Source organism: Cetorhinus maximus, chromosome 10 (genome assembly GCF_964194155.1).
Source record: "Cetorhinus maximus chromosome 10, sCetMax3.hap1.1, whole genome shotgun sequence".
In the NCBI taxonomy this organism is placed as follows: Eukaryota; Metazoa; Chordata; class Chondrichthyes; order Lamniformes; family Cetorhinidae; genus Cetorhinus; species Cetorhinus maximus.
Window position 1 is genome coordinate 101,600,748 of NC_135888.1, and position 18,320 is coordinate 101,619,067.

At 43.1% G+C, this 18,320-nt stretch overlaps 1 protein-coding gene across 1 annotated transcript in view; it reads right to left on the reverse strand.

Moving 5' to 3' along the window:
* smad5 (SMAD family member 5) overlaps positions 1-15,801 on the reverse strand; it is a 62,481-nt gene extending 46,680 nt beyond the window's left edge. Inside the window, exon 1 of the mRNA XM_078550893.1 lies at positions 15,656-15,801. The gene's annotated coding sequence lies outside the window, so the exon portion shown is untranslated. The remainder of the gene's footprint in view (positions 1-15,655) is intronic.
* Between the last annotated feature and the right edge of the window lie 2,519 nt (positions 15,802-18,320).

The following is an 18,320-nucleotide window of genomic DNA, read 5'->3' on the forward strand; positions in this document are numbered from 1 at the left end:
TGCCATCAGAAGAAATACATTGAAAGCACGACACTGCCATTACTATTAAACTGTCAGATTGTCTGGGCCAGCTATGTTAAACATGACATTTGAAGTTGATGTGAATGTACTTGGCTCATAATAAACTACTTGTGAATGTTTTCAAATGCATGAACCAACTGGAGAGAGAGTCAGGCAACAATACAATAAAAGGCACTTTAACCAAAACTAGCAGTGAAAAATCCTCTTGCAAAAGAACACAGATTTTAAGATAAAAGCAAAATACTGTGGATGCTGGAAATCTGAAACAAAAACAGAAAATGCTGGCGGGGGGGAATCAACAGGCCCAGCAGCATCTGTGGAGAGAGAAACGGAATTAACGTTTCGAGTCTGTATGACCCTTCTTCAGGTTTTCTACAAAGATTTTCTTCATGCACAAGAAAACATTTTTTTTTATTTTATTTGTAATAGTTACTTCATAATTCTCCCTTTTTATAATAAGTTAGAGCAGCTCTGCTCCTTTGCCATGCCTTTCCAGCACATGAATTATTCAGCTATCTTATAACAAATATGATCAGACTTCCTGAATCATACTAACGGGAAACAAAGTTTCATTTTCCAACAGGCAAGCCTTTGCTACAAAATCAATACAAGATTTCCATAGGTCAGAAAATACCAGAATTTTTCCTTTTACTATGACACCTCCAGGGAGATCATATTTAGAGAATGAGTGCATTATTTATAAAGGTTAAAAATTACATCGCCATTTGGGCTTTCAGCATGTGCTACATGCAGATCTCAACATCTTTAGATCACAAAAAAAATTTTTGCTTCAAATATTAGTTTACTTATTCTCTGCCTATAGTCAAATGTCAGTCAACACAAAACCATCAATAAACACTAATAATTACCACTTTTACATATTTTGCTCAATTGTACATATCTAGGTTAAATTATTTGATTCTTGCTCACAAAGCCATGTTTCATTAAACTGTACTGAGAAAGGCTGCACTTTGCCCTTCATGCATTCTGCCATTGAATGATGCAACAGATTTGTGTTGGCACTTTCCCACAGAGCAAGTTACTAGTTCCCCATGGAAATTAAAAGATACAGATTAAAGACCAACATGTAAATCTTGCATAGACATTAACAGTTAAATTTGAATGACGCATGCAAAAGCTTGGAAATGCTGCTCATCTAGGCCAAGAAACAGTGTGCATTAGAAAATCTAAAGAGGGAGGGAAAATAGTCCAGTTGACCCACTTCTTTTTAAAAAGTTGGGGTGGGGGCAGAGCTGCAGAGAGAGGGAGTCATTAGTGAAAAGGTACAGGTTACAGGTTAATACAACCTTGAACTGACAGCTGTAAAATGCAAAGCTCGGATCTAAAGCAGCAATGTGAAATATTAATTACAGCAAGAAAGGCACACTGAAATCTGCCACAAGACATCAGCACATATTTAGCTATGATGGACTGTGGATATGAAGTCATTCAAGTGGCACTCTAGAGAAGTTGCCTCTCACATTTTGATTGTGCTGATGCACAACTATTTCAAAAAAGGCGAACAAGATCAAAATTTGTATTTAGAACTAGATAGCAAAAAATGCTTTTAAAAAAATCTATTTCCAGAAGCCAGATGCAGGAACACTTAATTTCTTTCAATGAGCAGTGAACGGTGGAGATGTTAGGTTAGGTTAAAGCTAAAAGCACAAAACTGCGGATGCTGGAAATCCAAAACAAAAACAAAAATAAAAATACCTGGAAAAACTCAGCAGGTCTGGCAGCATCTGCGGAGAGGAACACAGTTAACATTTCGAGTCCGTATGGCTCTTAGGTTAGATAGTGAGGTGTTTAACATGAGGCTGGACTTTACAGCCACAAAACAGGCAGGCTGCCCCCACACCACTGCCCACCCCCCGAACTGTGCAAACATAAAATAGGGCACGATGACATCAGCTCGGCAATGCGATGTCATCACACCAGTCTCCGAAATTACGGAAGAAAAGCAGGCGTGGAAATTGGAAGCCTGCCCGCCATTTTGAAATTACTAACTAATAAGCTATTGAATTTGTTAACTGTCCATTTGTTTGCAATTTTTCATTGGCCACTACATTTTTTTAAGTGTCGGGCATGAAAAAGTTTGGGAGCGTTTTACGGATGCTATGATGAGGCAACGTAAGGGCAGAAGAAAAGGTCTGCCACCAGGACCCTGGCTGAATGTAGCAAAAGATTCTGCTGGTGAAAGTGACAGCATCTGTATGTTTTTTTAAACTCAGCTTTTTAAACTTTTTCCTGCCATAAGAAATAAAGATTGATAGAGCAGGGGGCCTTTAAATTTGTAACCATGACCAACTTCCTGTTAATGGCATAACCATTCTGCCACAGGACGTTCCAGCCCAGGCTCCCGATTGGGCATGGAGTGCTCCTTTCACACTAATTGGCTGCCTTCCGGCCGGACTCCTACTACAGATAGACAGTTGAATTATACAGCTGGGACTGTAGGTTGATCAATGGTGGTGGAAAGATATGAGTTGGACATCATTGTAAAAACAAAACAATGGATCTGCATTTCTGCAGCATCTGATCTGACTTGGCTATGGATTACTTCTGAAGTGCGGTCACTAGTTATCCAGGCAAACTCCCTACTCCCATTGTAAAATATCCCAAGGTACTATTCAATCATCTGAGGTTGCAAACATTCCTTCAGCTTGATTCATCTAGGAGATGAAACTTCTATCACTTTCTCGGTACTCCACTGAACTGTCAACTCTGATTAGGTGCCCAAGTACAGAATGGAGTTTTAGTTCATAGTGTACCTCATGGTAAGAATATTACATACTCAGCCAACTTGTCACATGAAGTTTGCATTATGGCTACAGATAATATTGCTGAGGGTCTGTATGTTGAAGGCATTTGAAGGGACCAAGGATGAAGTTTAACCGTGGAGGCCAAGAAGGGAAAGTTGGATAATTGGGAATTGGGTTGGAAAGGAGTTAAAAAAATCAGGTAAAGAATTTCATGAAGGAAATTAGTTTTGGATTTGGTGCAGATGGGGAAGAAACTTTGAAGCATGGGCTAATGGAACCAGGAAGGGTGCAGGGAATTAAAATAGTTGAATAGACAGCCAACAAAAAAAAGGAAATTAAAATGTCAAATAAAAAAATAGTAGGGAAGGAAATAGGGATGATGAAATGACTAGAATGTTACTAATAAAACTACCTTCACGTCCAAGTCGTCGTCTTCTTAGGCTGTCCCTCAGGATCGAGGGCTACTTGCTTCCACTCCGGTTCCACTCCAAAATGGCTGATAAGTCCAATGCACAATCTGCAGACTCTTGCTACATGTGGAGCAGGTGGTGCACCAAGAGTTGGGTTGTTTGAAGGTGTGTGTGCTCCCTCTGATGCCTTGACTTTGCTTCTGCATGGTCCCAAAGTCCCTCAATGTGTTCGGTGCCTTCCCAAATGAGCCTTTGCCAGCTTAGTCAGTCACAAACCAGGGTGTCCCACGAGTTGGCAGGTATGTTTGACCCCCTTCAGGGATACTTTGAGGACATCTCTAAAGCATTTCCACTGCTCTCCTGGGAGTCTCCTTCCGCGACCAAGTTCAAAGTAGAGCAACTGCTTCGGGAGCCAGGTGTCATCATACAAGCAACATGTCCTTCCAGCAGAGCTAGTTTCGGGTGAACAGTGCCTTGACGTTGGTTTGGGAAAGAACACTGCCAATGGACCACTTTTCTTCCTGAAATCATTTGGAGGATCTTGCAACGGCACTGCTGGTGGTATTAGGTTGTCCAAGTCTCTGAAACATCCAGTAGCGCAGGAATCACTGCTGTCCAGTAAACCATGACCTTAGTCTCAGATTTGCGATCCTGGTCCTCAAATTCCCTGTGGCCAAGAGACTCCTTCCAGTCAAATCCGAGTAACTTTATCATTGTAATACTGTGTTTATTTTATGGTGAGCGCTGAAAATTTTCAAAACAATTTGGTCCCAGGAGATCACAATTTCTTAGCACTTGTAAGCAATATGTGTAAAAATTAAATGTCCCTGATGACTTATGCATTTAGAGTGTAATAAATAGAGAAGTGATCCAAACCATCTGTTCAACCTGAGATGAGTGAAAATCTTCAACTAAGATAGTAAGAATATTGAAAAGCAGCTGACAACTATGGCTAACCATCATATTAAGGAAGACAGAGATCCTCTACCAAGCACCACCAAATTCTGACTATGCCCCACCTACTATAACTATCAAATGACAGCTTGAAAGCTGTAGATAACTATACCTATCTCGGAAGCACAGTCTCCAGAAACGTTTGCATTGGCAGCAAGGTGGCAAATAGAATTTCTAAAGCAAGCTCAGCTTTTGCTGGTTTACGCAAGAGACTGTGGAGGAAACAAGGTATCAAAACTTACAACAAAACTTGCTGTGTACTAAGCTGTTGTAATAACTACCCTCATATATGCCTGGGAGACACGGACTACCTCCTCCAGAAAACTAAGAAGCTGGACAGGTTCCACATGAGATGCATTCAGAACATCTTGATCACTAAATAGAAATAGGGCAACAAAATGCCCAATAAGAAGGTACTTCAAAGAGCAGAAACGCTTGGAATTGAAGCACTCATCACAGAACTCAGCTCAGATGGCGTGGTCATGCAGCATGTGTCACTGACGACAAAATCCCCAAGACGATCATGTATTCACAATTTAGGGGCAACGCACGTGAGGAAGGCCAAGATTAAGGTTCAAGGACTCCTTGAAGACAAACCTCAGGAAATGTGGCATGTCCACCAAAGAGAAGGAGAGAAATGCGCAAGCAAGAACTACCTGGGGAGCAACCTCAAGTAGTGACATGGTTTCCTTTGAACACCAAAAATACAGGCAGCTAAGGACAAAAGGCAAACTAGAAAGACCAGGCTATCCCAAATATAATCAGATAATTCATCCTTGCCTACACTCTGGAAAGCCATGCAGGTGCGTAATTGAGCTCCACATTCATGTTAGAATGCACATCAAATTGCTCTATGCGCACAAGAAACTACCATCTTCAATAACAAAGGGAAACTAACAGAATTTCTTTGGAGAGCTGAAAAGCAGTAGGGATCAGGGACATTGGTGAGAGTACCATAGCACAAACAGCAGAAAGTCAAATGCAAAACCTAAAAATAAATTACAGGGGTTTGTTTTAACAATCGAGTTATATGGAGGAGATTTTGATTATCCAAAAATAGACTGGAATAGAGAAAATTATTTTGGTTCCTATGGCTTTTTTTTTGCAATGTATCCAGGATTGTTTCTCAACCAATATGTTGCTACTCCAAAAAGGAAGGAAGCACTCAATGAACAAGTACACAAACTAAAAATAGAGAAACAGTAACCATAATATAATTGTAATAGAAAGGAAAAAATGTCAAAAAAACAAATTATTGGGAGATAAAGGCACATTGCTCAAAATTACATGGCAGGAAAAACCAGCAAATTGAATGCTGAATCAGGAATTGGGAATATTCAAAGAGGAGACAGAAGGATACAAATAAAATATACAAAAAACTAGCTGGCTGGAATCCATGGAAGAATGGATCAAATTTGGAACAAAAAAGTATTTAATGTTTAGATACTGTAAAATGCAGAAAGTACATAAGAAAACTATATAAATGGAACATAGGAAAGCAAGGAAAGTAATGTGAGAATTTGCATTATATGGCATCTTTCAGAGCCTCAGGTTAGGCTTCACAGCCAATGAAGTACTTTTGAAGTGTAGTGACTGCTGTAATGTGGACAAATGCAGCAGCCAATTTGCACAGAGCATGGTCCTACAAAGAGCAATGAGATAAAAGTAGGTGGTAATGTATTTTAGTGGTGTTGGTTAATGGATAATTATTGGCCAGAATACCAGGAGACCACGCTGAAGCATCAGCTTAGATTACATGATACAGATTCTCTGGAGTGAAGCATGAACCCATCATGCCCTTTTGACTCACAGGTGGGAATTCTACCATTTAGCTGAGGCTGACACACTAAAAGGCCAGAGGGAACCAGAAAGAAATTTTGCCAAAAAAGATAATAAAAAGGAATGGTTTTTACATAAGCGTATTAGCAGTAAGAGTATTCAAGTAGCGTTAAAAGTAACAAGGTAAAGCTTTTAGCTGAATGGCAGAAATACTAAATACGTGCTTTGCCGCCATTTCCACAGAAGAGGTGAATATTCACATTGTAGCACTACTACTAATTATTGTAGATTATTTAAAGAATAATTTATAATTTAAAGAATAAACCCCAACTGCAGATAGATAAACCATTCAGACCAGATGACTTACATCAGGAATCCTTATGCCAAGTAGGGAACAAACAGCTGCTCTAATTATAATTATACCAGAGGACTGGAGGGTGGCGTCAAATGTGACTATTCCCGATACAAAAAAGAATATAACAAGACAATTGACAGGGCTTAAATTGCTAAATTACTACAGCTTGCACCATCAAATAAAATGAATAAACATTTGTATAAACAGCAGCTCATTAAAACTGATCAGCACACATTTCTAAAAGGCAAATGTTTGACCAACTCAAGAATTACTTAAAAAACAAAGAATGTTATTTAAAAATGCAGTGAATGTGATTTATATAAATTTGAAAATACATTTGTAAAGCTATTATAACAAAGATACGGCACAGGAATTTAAGAGGCATGTAACCACCTGGAGAGAGATTGTTGAAGGACAAGTGAATGGTTTATCAAAGAAGCCCCTTTTGGGGCCACTCTACTATATTATCTATGCACATACACACACAAATAACCTGGATTAAGGAAATTCAAAGTTTGCTGATTATACCAAATTGAGGGATTATGGCAAATTGTGCTGAAAAATGAGCAGCTGGTAGGAGGATTTTGCAGGATAGGCAGACAAGAGGGTTTGGGGGCAGCAGATGCAGTTCAAGTTAGAAAAATTGTGAAGCAATGAAGTTTGGAAGTTTTAGGGGAAGTAAATGCACATCCAATCATCAGATTTTAAACAGAGTAGAGAAGCAGGGTGACCTTGCTCTTCAGCTATACACATTAAAAAGGTGCCTGTATGGGTAGATAAATCCATATAAAAGAATTCCTGATTTTTTTTTTATGTATGTCATGGCATAAAACTCAAAAAATCAAGTGGCAACGTGAGCATGTACAGGATCTTAGTGAGGGTCCAGTTGAGTTACTGGGTAAGGTTTGGGCACCTCAGTACAGAAAGAATGGAAACGATGCAGTATAGATTCATTGTTATCCTGGGATGCAAAGATAGCTCCTGACTTATTTTCTTCACTGCAAACCATCTTCTTAAACCCTTCCCCTCCCCACCTCACCAACGAGCGCAAGGAGCCCAGGGACTTCTTTGTTACGAAGATCAAGACAATTTAATCAGCTGCCTCTGCCGCGTCCCTCCCTTCCACTAGTCCACCTGGCTAAACATCCTTGAGTGCACCCTTCTTCCACCTAGCTCTGAACTCACACCTTTCTCTAGGTTTCTCTATCTCTGATCATACCCTCGCCGAGCTCATCTCGTCCATGAGATCCACCTCCTGTTCCCGCTATCCAATTCCCACTAAACTAATCACCCAACTTCCCTAAGATAAAAGCAAAATACTGCGGATGCTCAGCAATTTGAGATCATGAACTCTCTCCTCCATCCCCACCCCCTTTCCGATCCCCCCTTTTCCAATAATTTATAATTTTTATATATTTTTTAATATATTTTTCTTTTCCCACCTATCCCCATTATTTTTAAATGTATTTCCATCCATTGTTTTATCTCTACCTTTTAGCCTATTTCGATCCCTTCCCCCCCCACTAGGGCTGTCACTTGCTCGTCCTGCTTTCTACCCTTAATGTCATCATTAGCACATTCCTCAGCTAATATCACCACCGTCAACACCCTTTTGTCCTTTTGTCTATGACATCTTTGTCAATCTCTTCTTTGCCTCCACCTATCACTGGCCCTCTATCTAGCTCTACCTATCCCACCCCCCTTCAACCAGCTTATATTCCACCTCATTTCAACATTTCTTAGTTCTGATGAAGAGTCATACAGACTCGAAAAGTTAACTGTATTCATCTCCACAGATGCTGTCAGACCTGCTGAGTTTTTCTAGGTATTTTTGTTTTTGACCCAACTTCCCTTCCTGGCCCCTAGGTTAGCTGATATTGTAAACTGTTCTCTCTCTTCAGGTGTCGTCCCTCCCTCCTTTAAATCTGCCATCATCACCCCTCTCCTCGAAAAAAAACCCTCGACACCCATCATCCCATCGCCAAACTAATTTTCCTCTCCAAAGTCCTTGAATCTGTTATCACTCCCATCTTCATTCAAATTCATTCCCATCTTTCCCAGGAACTCCATGTTTGAATCTCTCCAATTAAATTTCTGCCCCACCACAATATCATAAAAGCTCTCATCAAAATCACAAATGACATCCTATATGACTGTGACAAAGGTAAACTATCCCTCCTCACTCTTCTCAACCTGTTGGCATCCTTTGACAACTGACCACACCACGCCTCTCCAATACTTCTTTACTGTCATTCAGCTGGGTGGGACTGCTCTCATCTGGTTCCATTCTTATCTATCCAAACATATCCACAGAATCACTCAATGGTTTCCTTCCTGCTGTCATATGGCTACTAATGTTCCCCGACGATCTATCCTTGTTCCCCTGTTTCTCATCTACATGCTGCCCTCAGCTGCATCATCTGAAGGCACAGCATTAGCTTTCACACGTGCTGGTGACACCCCAGCTCTACCTCTACCACTGCTCTCAACTCCTCCATTGTTGCTAAATTATCAGACATCCAGTACTAGATGAGCAGAAATTTCCTCCAATTAAATATTAGAAAGACTGAAGCCATTGTTTTTGGTCCCCACTCCAAACTCTGTTCCCTAGATACTAGCGACATCCTTCTCCCTGGCAAGAGTCTGAAATTAAGCCAGCCTGTTTGCAATTTTGGTGTCATATTTGATACAGAGGAGATGAGCTTCCAACTTCAATCATGCCATCACTAAGACCGCCTATTTCCACCTCCGTAACATCACCCAACTTTATCTGCTGCTGAAACCCTCATTCATGCCTTAGTTACCTCTTAACCCAATTATTCCAACAACTATTCTCTCCTAAAAAACTCAGCAGGTTTGACAGCATCTGCGGAGAGGGATACAGTTGACGTTTCAAGTCCGTATGACCCTTCATCTGAACTAAAAAATATAGAAATGAGATGAAATATAAGCTGGTAGAGGGGGTGGGACAGGAGGAGCTCGAAAGGGCTCATTTCTATATTTTTTTAGTTCTGAAGAACTCGAAACGTCAACTGTATCCCTCTCCACAGATGCTGTCAGGCCTGCTGAGTTTTTCCAGGTATTTTTGTTTTTATTGTAGATTTCCAGCATCCGCAGTATTTTGCTTTTAACTATTCTCTCCTGGCTGGTCTCGAGGTCCCCCAAAACTCTGCTGCCCGTGCCTTAAATAGCAGCAAGTCCTGTTCACCTGTCACCCCTATGCTTGCTAACAGACAATGCTTGACCAGGAGCCAAAGTCCTGATTTTAAAATTCTTATCCTTGTTTTCAAATCCCTTCATGGTCTCATACCTCCCTATCGCTGTAATCTCCTCCAGTTTCACAACCCTCACATCTGCTCACTTCTTATTCTGGTGTCTTATGCATCCCCAATATTAATTGCTCCACCAGTAATAGCTGTGCCTTCAATTGCCACGGCCTCAAGCTCTGGAATATCAGCCCTAATCCTGTCCACCTCTCTACCTCACTTTCCTCCTTCAAAAAGCTCCTTAAAACCTACCTCCTAGACCAAGCTTTTTGTTATCTGACCTAGTATCTCATCATACCTTGTTTTATAATGCTTTTGTGAAGCGACTTGGCATGTTTCATTATGTTAAAGGCATTTACATCAATATAAATCGTTGTTACCACCAAAGGTGATGGGCTGAATGTTACAGAGACAAATTTGGAACAGAATGCGCTCCGCCACCAACAACCAATCCCACTATCAACTCCCCTCACCCCAACTGGAGTAAAAGCATTTTAGAGATGATTTAATGGAGGTTTAAGATTACACAGGATTATGATAAAGTTGCCTGCAACAGATTGTTTCACGTGGCTGATGAAACAGTAACAAAGAGGCACGAAACTAAATTACCAAAATGATTAAAGGGAAAGTTAGAAAGTTAAGAAAGAAAGCTTTGATTGGGGGGGGGGGGAGGGGGGGGGGGGGGGGGAGGAGAGAAATTGGAGTGTGGGATGGCACTGTGAAATTCTTTACCACAAACGATTGCTTAGCTCACATAAGGAAAAAAAAGTGGGCTTGATGGCCTGAATCATCTGTTTCTGTGCTGTAACATTCAGTAATTCTCAAATATGGTAGACATGATGTATTATGCGCATACTGAGGTCTCAGCTCAATTTAGCAGATCATTAAAAATCAGGTTAATTTAACAGCATTGATGAACAAATAAAATTTAAAACAGAGATGAAACTTCTTCACACAGAATTATAAGGCTATGGAATTCACTTCCATGGTTATAGGTTGAGGCAGAAACTCAGGCAACACAAACTTAGATTCAACAGACAGATCAAGTAAAAAGGGTTCAACGTATATGGGAACAGAGTAGCTCAGCGTGACTAAAAATATCTGCTTGTGTAGAGGACAAATGCCCAACAAACACAGGTTTGTTGGTCCAAGCTTTCTGTTTCAATGTTTGGATTTATGCAAGAAATATTGTAGATTTAGGTAAAATATAAGACTGTAGTGTTCAGTAGATTCTGACAAATAGTAATCTGAATAAAAATATCAAGCAATAGTTTCTACAGATACAGAATTTAAACAGTTCAAGTGGAGATATTTAGACTACATGAGTTTATTTTTAAAAACTTGTATGATCACACACTACTGCCTGTCATAAGCACCAACATACATTTTAAACCTTCATGGAAAGGTGTTTGTTGAAAATTTATTGAAATTCATCAGAAAGTTCCTTGCATATTTTAGCATTACAAAATTCTAAGTCATCCAAATGATTCATTTCACACAAGAATAAACTATTTTTTTTCATAATTTCAGCTCTACTTCATGCTTATGCAATTTCATTTTACGTGGTTATGCATGTCCGCATAATTTTTAAAAATTAAAATATTCTAAAGTGTTTTAACTATTGCTAATTACAGGTCATATACTACATAATTTGCATTGATAAAAGCAGCTTTGGTTTTATTACAACACAAATTATGCAGTCTAACTTGGATATGAAGTCATCTGAGAGCTAAACAAAAACAACAACTTTGCACCAGCTGGGAATTTGTATTTTAAAGATTTCCCAGACAGCCTGTAAATAACCTGGGTACTTTTAGGTTTCATTGTAATCCACTTAGTTTAAGAAAAAATATAACTGTCCTTTTGCACTTTTAAAATTAAGCAGAATTTAAGTAAGTGCCAGTGGCAGAACATCTGCACATGCTTCATTGTAAGCACAGAACTCAGTTTTCCTGAAGGACCAATGCAAAGCCAACAGTATTAATGTACCTAACTGCCATTTGTCAGTCTATGCAAGCAACTGTAGTATAACAGTGCCCAGTAACAAAAGCGCTAATAATTTACCACCTAAAGTGAAGTAAGGTGTTGTTGACGGTGCTATCAAGCAGCACTTCCACAGCAATAATGTGCTCAGATCGGGGCTGGGAATTCTGAGGTGACTAACACTGCCTGACTTCACGAAACCTCTCCACCATCTACAAAACAGAAGTCAGTGGTGTGATGGAATACTCTCCACTTGACTGGGTGAATGTGGGTCCAACAAGATTCAAGCTCAACACCATCCAAGACGAAGAAGCCTGCTTGACTGGCACGCACTCCATCCACCACTGATGCACAGTGGCAGCAATGTGTGCCATCTACACGATGCACTACAGCAACTCACCAAGGCTCCTTCCACGGCATTTTCCAAACCTTCAATCTCTACTACCTAGAAGAACAAGGGCAGCAGATGCATGGGAACACCACCACCACCAACAAATTCCGCTCCAAGCCACACATCATCCTGACTTGGAGCTTTATCACCATTTCTTCACTGTCACTGGATCAAAATCCTGGAACTACGTTCCTAACAGCACAGAGTGCGTATTTACATGGCATGGACTGTTGCGATTCAAGGCAGCAGCTCATCACCACCTTCTCAAGGGCAACAAATGCTGGCCTTGCCAGCGACACCTGCATCCCACGAAAGAATTAAAAATCTTTAGCTCACTGCATAAATTACATAGTACGTCAACATAATTAGCTCCACTACTGAATAATTTCGCCTGTTAGTCTGGAAACAATATGTCTCAAAAACTAATGGACAGATTCCAATGACACTTGGTACAAAGAGGATATGGTCCAAGGAAGAACTCTGCGGTTTTTGGCGAAGAAGCGAATCTGGACCCTGGAATTTTTTTTAAAGGATCCGTTATCAGTGGGAGATAGGGCAACGTGACTTTTTTTTTAAATGTTGTGGCTTGTTTCATTTAGAATGTTATGCTTGTTTTAGAAAGTCGTGGATCGTCTCAGCTGTGAATTTGTCAGAGCTGTCAAAATATGAGCAAAGAGTTTTCAGAGCAAGTTGTTGATGCAGATTGGCCTGAAGTCTGCTTTTTTTTTTCAGCTTTGTAGTTACAGGCCATCAAGGCAGAGTTGTTTATCCTGATACAGACCAAGATTTGAGTGCTTAGACGTGTTGGCAATGAAATCCAGTCCATCTAATATATTTATGCAAAAACTCACACTGCAAATTCAACTTACTTGCAACAGAACATGGACACAGAGTTTGCAAACTGGCACAGAGAGAGCATCAGCAGAAAGAGAAAACCATAGACGACGTAGGAAGAGGCCATTCAGCTCATCATGTCTGTGCCAGCCAGAAAAAGATGAAAAGGAAACTAGCCACTCATTTTAATCCCACTTTCCAGCACCTGGTCCGTAGCTTTGCAGGTTACAGAGATTTAGGTGCAGATCCAAGTACCTTATAAATGAGTTGAACGTTTCACCCTCAACCACCGATTTAGGCAGTGAATTCCAGACACCCACCTGGGTGAAAAAGAATTTCATGTCCTCTCTAATCTTTCTACCAATCACCTTAAATCCTCTGGTAATTGACCCCCTCGAATAGGGGAAACAAGTCATTACTGTCTACCTTATGCAGGCCCCTCAAAACCGAGTGTACTGAGAGAAGACATGCACAATGAGCATGTACAGCACAGATGGTGCATCAAGTCAATGGACAAAAATAAAATGGGGAGCAGAGGAGAAATAAAAAAGATGGTTGCCAAGGAGTAAAAACAGAAGTGGTGATTGATGAGCAGGAAAAGGCAAGGGAGGATGATGGTCACCGCAGTAGAAGGGATAGGTAGATCATATGTAATAAGCACAGAAAAACTCATGGAAATAATTGCAGTGCAGAACAAGTGTAAGAGGGTAAGACTATGGAAAAGAGGATCTACACACTGGTCTGTAGGGTAAGAGACAAGTGAGCCTACTAGGGTATGGAAAGGGAGAAAATGAAACGCATGGGCGAGGGGGAAATTCTCATACGAGATGGAATGCATGGTAGATGAAGAGAATGCAACAGAAAGGGCATATAATCTATTTGAGGACATACAGTTATTTGGTGTTGCAACTTAGACCCACTGCTCCATTTAATCAACTTGTGATTGAGAGTCACCACAAAACCTTGTTGGCAATCAAAATGGCTTGCAACATGGACATTACAATTACTTCTGAAAATTGCCTTGAACAAATTACGTACAATTACTTAAAGAAGCAAAATGTGAAGGCATCAAAAACCCAGAATTCATATGCACCCACTCTGCTGTATGACAGTGCATAAAGGAAAATAACCAGACAACTATTTAAAATACTAATCGTGCTAATAAAAACATATCTGGAATGCATAAATGCAATACAATTAGCTCAAATTAAGTGTGCAATAAAATACCCACAATTACAACTGTGGATGGGACACTTTTTTTTTTACAAAACTTTCCTTCTGAAAAGTTATTTGAAAAATATCCTCCTCCAAAGCAAAAACATTGCAACTTGTCACTAAACCTTAATTTTTCCTCTCCCTCCAAAACAAGAGAATTAAATTTCTTTACTTATATTTTAAATTCCAAGACTTGGTTGTATCCAGTACAATGATTTCAGTGGAAAAGAAATTTTTACATAATTTCTAGCAGCTTTAAGATACCATTTTTAAAATGGACAACTATGCAGCAGTGCCTATATACATGTATATCTTCAATTTGTTGTTGCTTTTTATTTCGCAGTGGCGTAACTTTGTAGTGTGACTTGCTTAGAATCAGCATTTAGCACATTCATGATCTTATCTTTTGCCAGAAGGCATAACTTTCAAGAAATTGACCACAAAAATGATCGATTTCTGTCCTTGCCCATTACCCCACACGTATAAACAATTCAGGGTACATACAAACACATACAAATGTTACGGGTTACAAGAATCACAAATCATATTGCCTTTGAAAAAATAAACTCGGATACAACAAAATAACAATATTCTATCCCAAAACTGTTTCTTCAATTATTAACGCCCCGAAAAAGGTCGACGTACATCCGCTTTATTACATCTGAGTATGTAAATCAAATCACCACAACACTGATTAAATCTAAAACTGCTTTAACATCTGCGAAATGTCCCGTCCCGAGTTTGGCAGAAGCTGGGTGTCGCTCAACGCTCCAGCAGCTGCCTTTCTCGTGTCGAGAACAGAACCCAACATTCATCTGCCTCTCCCCCACCCCCACAACCCACTATCATGAGATCAGCTTTCGTGTAAATCACTGACAACCACTTCCCGGGATTCCACTTTTTCAGTCTAGGGACACAGACAGGGCTCGGGAGGTAAAGGTTTCATCTTTTGTTCTTCAAAACCAAAATCATGATTTCGACCCCCCCCCAACCCCCTTCCTTCCTTCTTTCTCTCTCTCTTCTGCAAAGTGCGCAATAAAACACAACTCTGGATGGGACACGTTTCCCTTTGACAAAACTTTCCTTGCAAACGTTACTGGAAATATATCCCCCACCCCCTCCTCCTCCCCCCCCCCCCCCTCCTTCCCTCCTCCCCCCCTCCTTCCCTCCTCCAAAACAAAAATGCAGGAGTTTTGCAGCCATTCTGCTCCCAGCGCCTGGAGCTTCCCACCGAAGCCGTACGGCGAACACAAGTTCTGAGGCGCGGCGGTTTCACCACCCACCCCGGGGTCCCGGCCCCACGGCCCCCGGCCCGAGCCCGGGCCGCAGACACTCTCAGTAAATCACAGTCCGAATAAAGGCGGCTACTCAACGGCCAGGAAGGGGGGGGGGAGAGGACTGGAAGCGGTCGAATTAAATCAATCCTGAGGTTTCACCGAAGTTTTAAACTCCGAACAGCCCGAGACTGAACCCGCCCGGACAGGGGAGGGAGGGAGGCGGCTGTGAATCCGGCCCGGGTCGGGCCAGGCCGGGCCCCGGGGCTGACGCCATGTCAGAGACTCACTGGAAAACTTCACCAAGCGGCTTCCGAGCTGCGGCCCCCGCCCGCCCCGGACACCCGCACTCCAACCTCCCCCCCCTCCCCCAAAAAATATCCCGGGGCGCAAAGCCGCCCCCTTTACCTTTTATTCCGCCTTTTGTCCTCTTTGCTCGGCTCGCTCCTTCCCTCCCTCTCTCTCTCTTTTCCCCGCTCCTCCCTCAACTTTCCTCCGACTCCCAGTGAAAAAAAAACTGGCGACACTCAGACTGGAGGCGGAGCACGGGGGAGAGTATCCCTCCGCGGGGTGGGGGAGGGGGCACTGCCAACAGAGGGCGGTTATCACCAGGGGGAACTGTGACCACAGCGTGGGAGGGCGGGTAACTGGGAATGGAGGGGCGTTATCACAATGCAGGAGGGGGTGATTTCGAATGGAGGGGGATTATCAGCAGGGAGGGGATACCTGGGAATGGAAAGGGGGGATTATCATAGCAGGGGCTGTGACTGTGAATGGGGGGTGGGTGGGGGGGGGGTATCTGCAAATGCATGGGGATTAACCCCCAGTTGGGGGTAATTGGGAATGGAGGTGGATTATTAACCGGGGGCAGGGGTAACTGGGAAAAGAGGTGGATCATCACAGCAGGGGAGGGGGCAACTGGGAATGGAGGGGGATTATCACAGCAGCGCAGGGGGCAACTGGGAATGGAGGGGGGTTGTCAACCAGGGGACGGTGTACATGGGAATGGACAGGGATCCTCACAACGGGCGGGGGTAACTCGGAATGGAGGTGGATTATCAACCGGGGGAGGGGGCAACTGGGAACGGAGGGGGGATTATCACAAGCGGGGCAGGGCCAACTGGGAATGGAGGGGAATTATCAACCGGGGAAGTGGGTAATTGGGAATGGAGGTGGATTGTCACAGCAGGGCAGAGGATAATTGGGAACGGAGGGGGGATGATCAGACAGGGGAGGGGGCAACTGGGAATGGAGAGGGATTGTCAACCAGGGGACAGTGTAAATGGGAATGGATGGGGATCCTCACAACCGGAGGGGGTAACTCAGAATAGAGGTGGATTATCAACCGGGAGAGGGGGCAACTGGAAACGGAGGGGGATTATCAACCGGAGAAGTGGATAATTGGGAATGGAGGGGGAATATTACAGTGGGGAGGGGGTAACTGGGAATGGAGGGGGATTGTCACAGCAGGGCAGAGGATAATTGGGAATGGAGGGGGGATGATCAGACAGGGGAGGGGGCAACTGGGAATGGAGGGGGATTGTCAACCAGGGGACAGCGTAAATGGGAATGGACGGGGATCCTCACAACGGGAGGGGGTAGCTCGGAATAGAGGTGAATTATCAACCAAGGGAAGGGGCAACTGGGAATGGAGGGGGGATTATCACAGCAGGGCAGGGCCAACTGGAAACGGAGGGGGATTATCAACCGGAGAAGTGGGTAATTGGGAATGGAGAGGGATTATCACAGTGGGGAGGGGGTAACTGGGAATGGAGGGGGATTATCAACTGGGGAAGGGGGTAACTGGGAATGGAGGGGGATTATCACAGTGGGGAGGGGGTAACTGGGAATGGAGGGGGATTGTCACAGCAGGGCAGAGGATAATTGGGAATGCAGGGAGGATGATCAGACAGGGGAGGGGGTAACTGGGAATGGAGGGGAATTATCACAGCGGGGGAGGGGTAAATCTGAACGGTGGGGTATTACCAGAGTGTGGGAGGGGGTAAATCAAATGGAAGATTATCAGCAGGGAGGGGGTAACGGGTGGCTGTAACTGGGAATGGGGGGGGAGTATCAGAGGGGGAGGGGGTAACTGGGAATGGAGGGTATTACCAGAGGTTGGGAGGGGGTAACAGCAAATGCAGAGGGATTATCTGCCGGGTGGGGGTAATTGGGAATGGAGGTGGATTATCACAGCGGGGCAGGGGGTAACTCGGAATGGAGGGAGATTATCAACCGGGGGATGGTGTAAATGGGAATGGAGGGGGATCATCACAATGGGGAAGGAGTAACTAGGAATGGAGTGGGATTATCAATCGGGGAAGATGGTAACTGGGAATGGAGGGGAATTATTAGTGCGAGGGTGGGTGTAACTGGGAATGGAAGGGGATCATCACAACAGGTAGGGGGTAATTAGGAATGGAGGGGGATTATCAATCGGGGAAGATGGTAACTGGGAATGGAGGGGGTTCTTCACAACGTGGGAGGGGGTAACTGGGAATGGAGTGGGATTATCAACTGGGGAAGGGGGTAACTGGGAATGGAGGGGGACCATCTGAGTGAGAGTAGGGTAACTGGGAATGGAGGGGGATCATCAACTGGGAGAGGTTAATTGGGAATGAAAGGGTATTAACACAGCAAGGCAGGAGGTAACTGGGAATGGAGGGGGATTATCACAGTGGGGGTGGGGGGAAACTGGAAATGGAGGGGGATTATCAAAGCGCGGGAGGGAGTAACGCGGAAAGGAAGGGGATTATCACAGCGAAGGAGGGGTAACTGGAAATGATGGGGGATTACCATAGCCGCCAGGTAACTGGGAATGAAGGGAGATTATCACAGTTGAACACATGGTAATTGCGAATGGAGAGGGATTAGCAACCCGGGGAGGGGTAACTGGGAATTGGTTGGGATTAACACAGCGGGGGAGGGGTAAGTATGAACGGTGGGTATTAGTGTGGGAGGGGGTAACTGCAAATGGAGGGGGATTATAACAGCAGGTGAGGGGCTAACAGGGAATGGAGTGGATTCTCACAGCAGGGGAGGGGGTAATTCGGAATGGAGGGGGGTTATCACA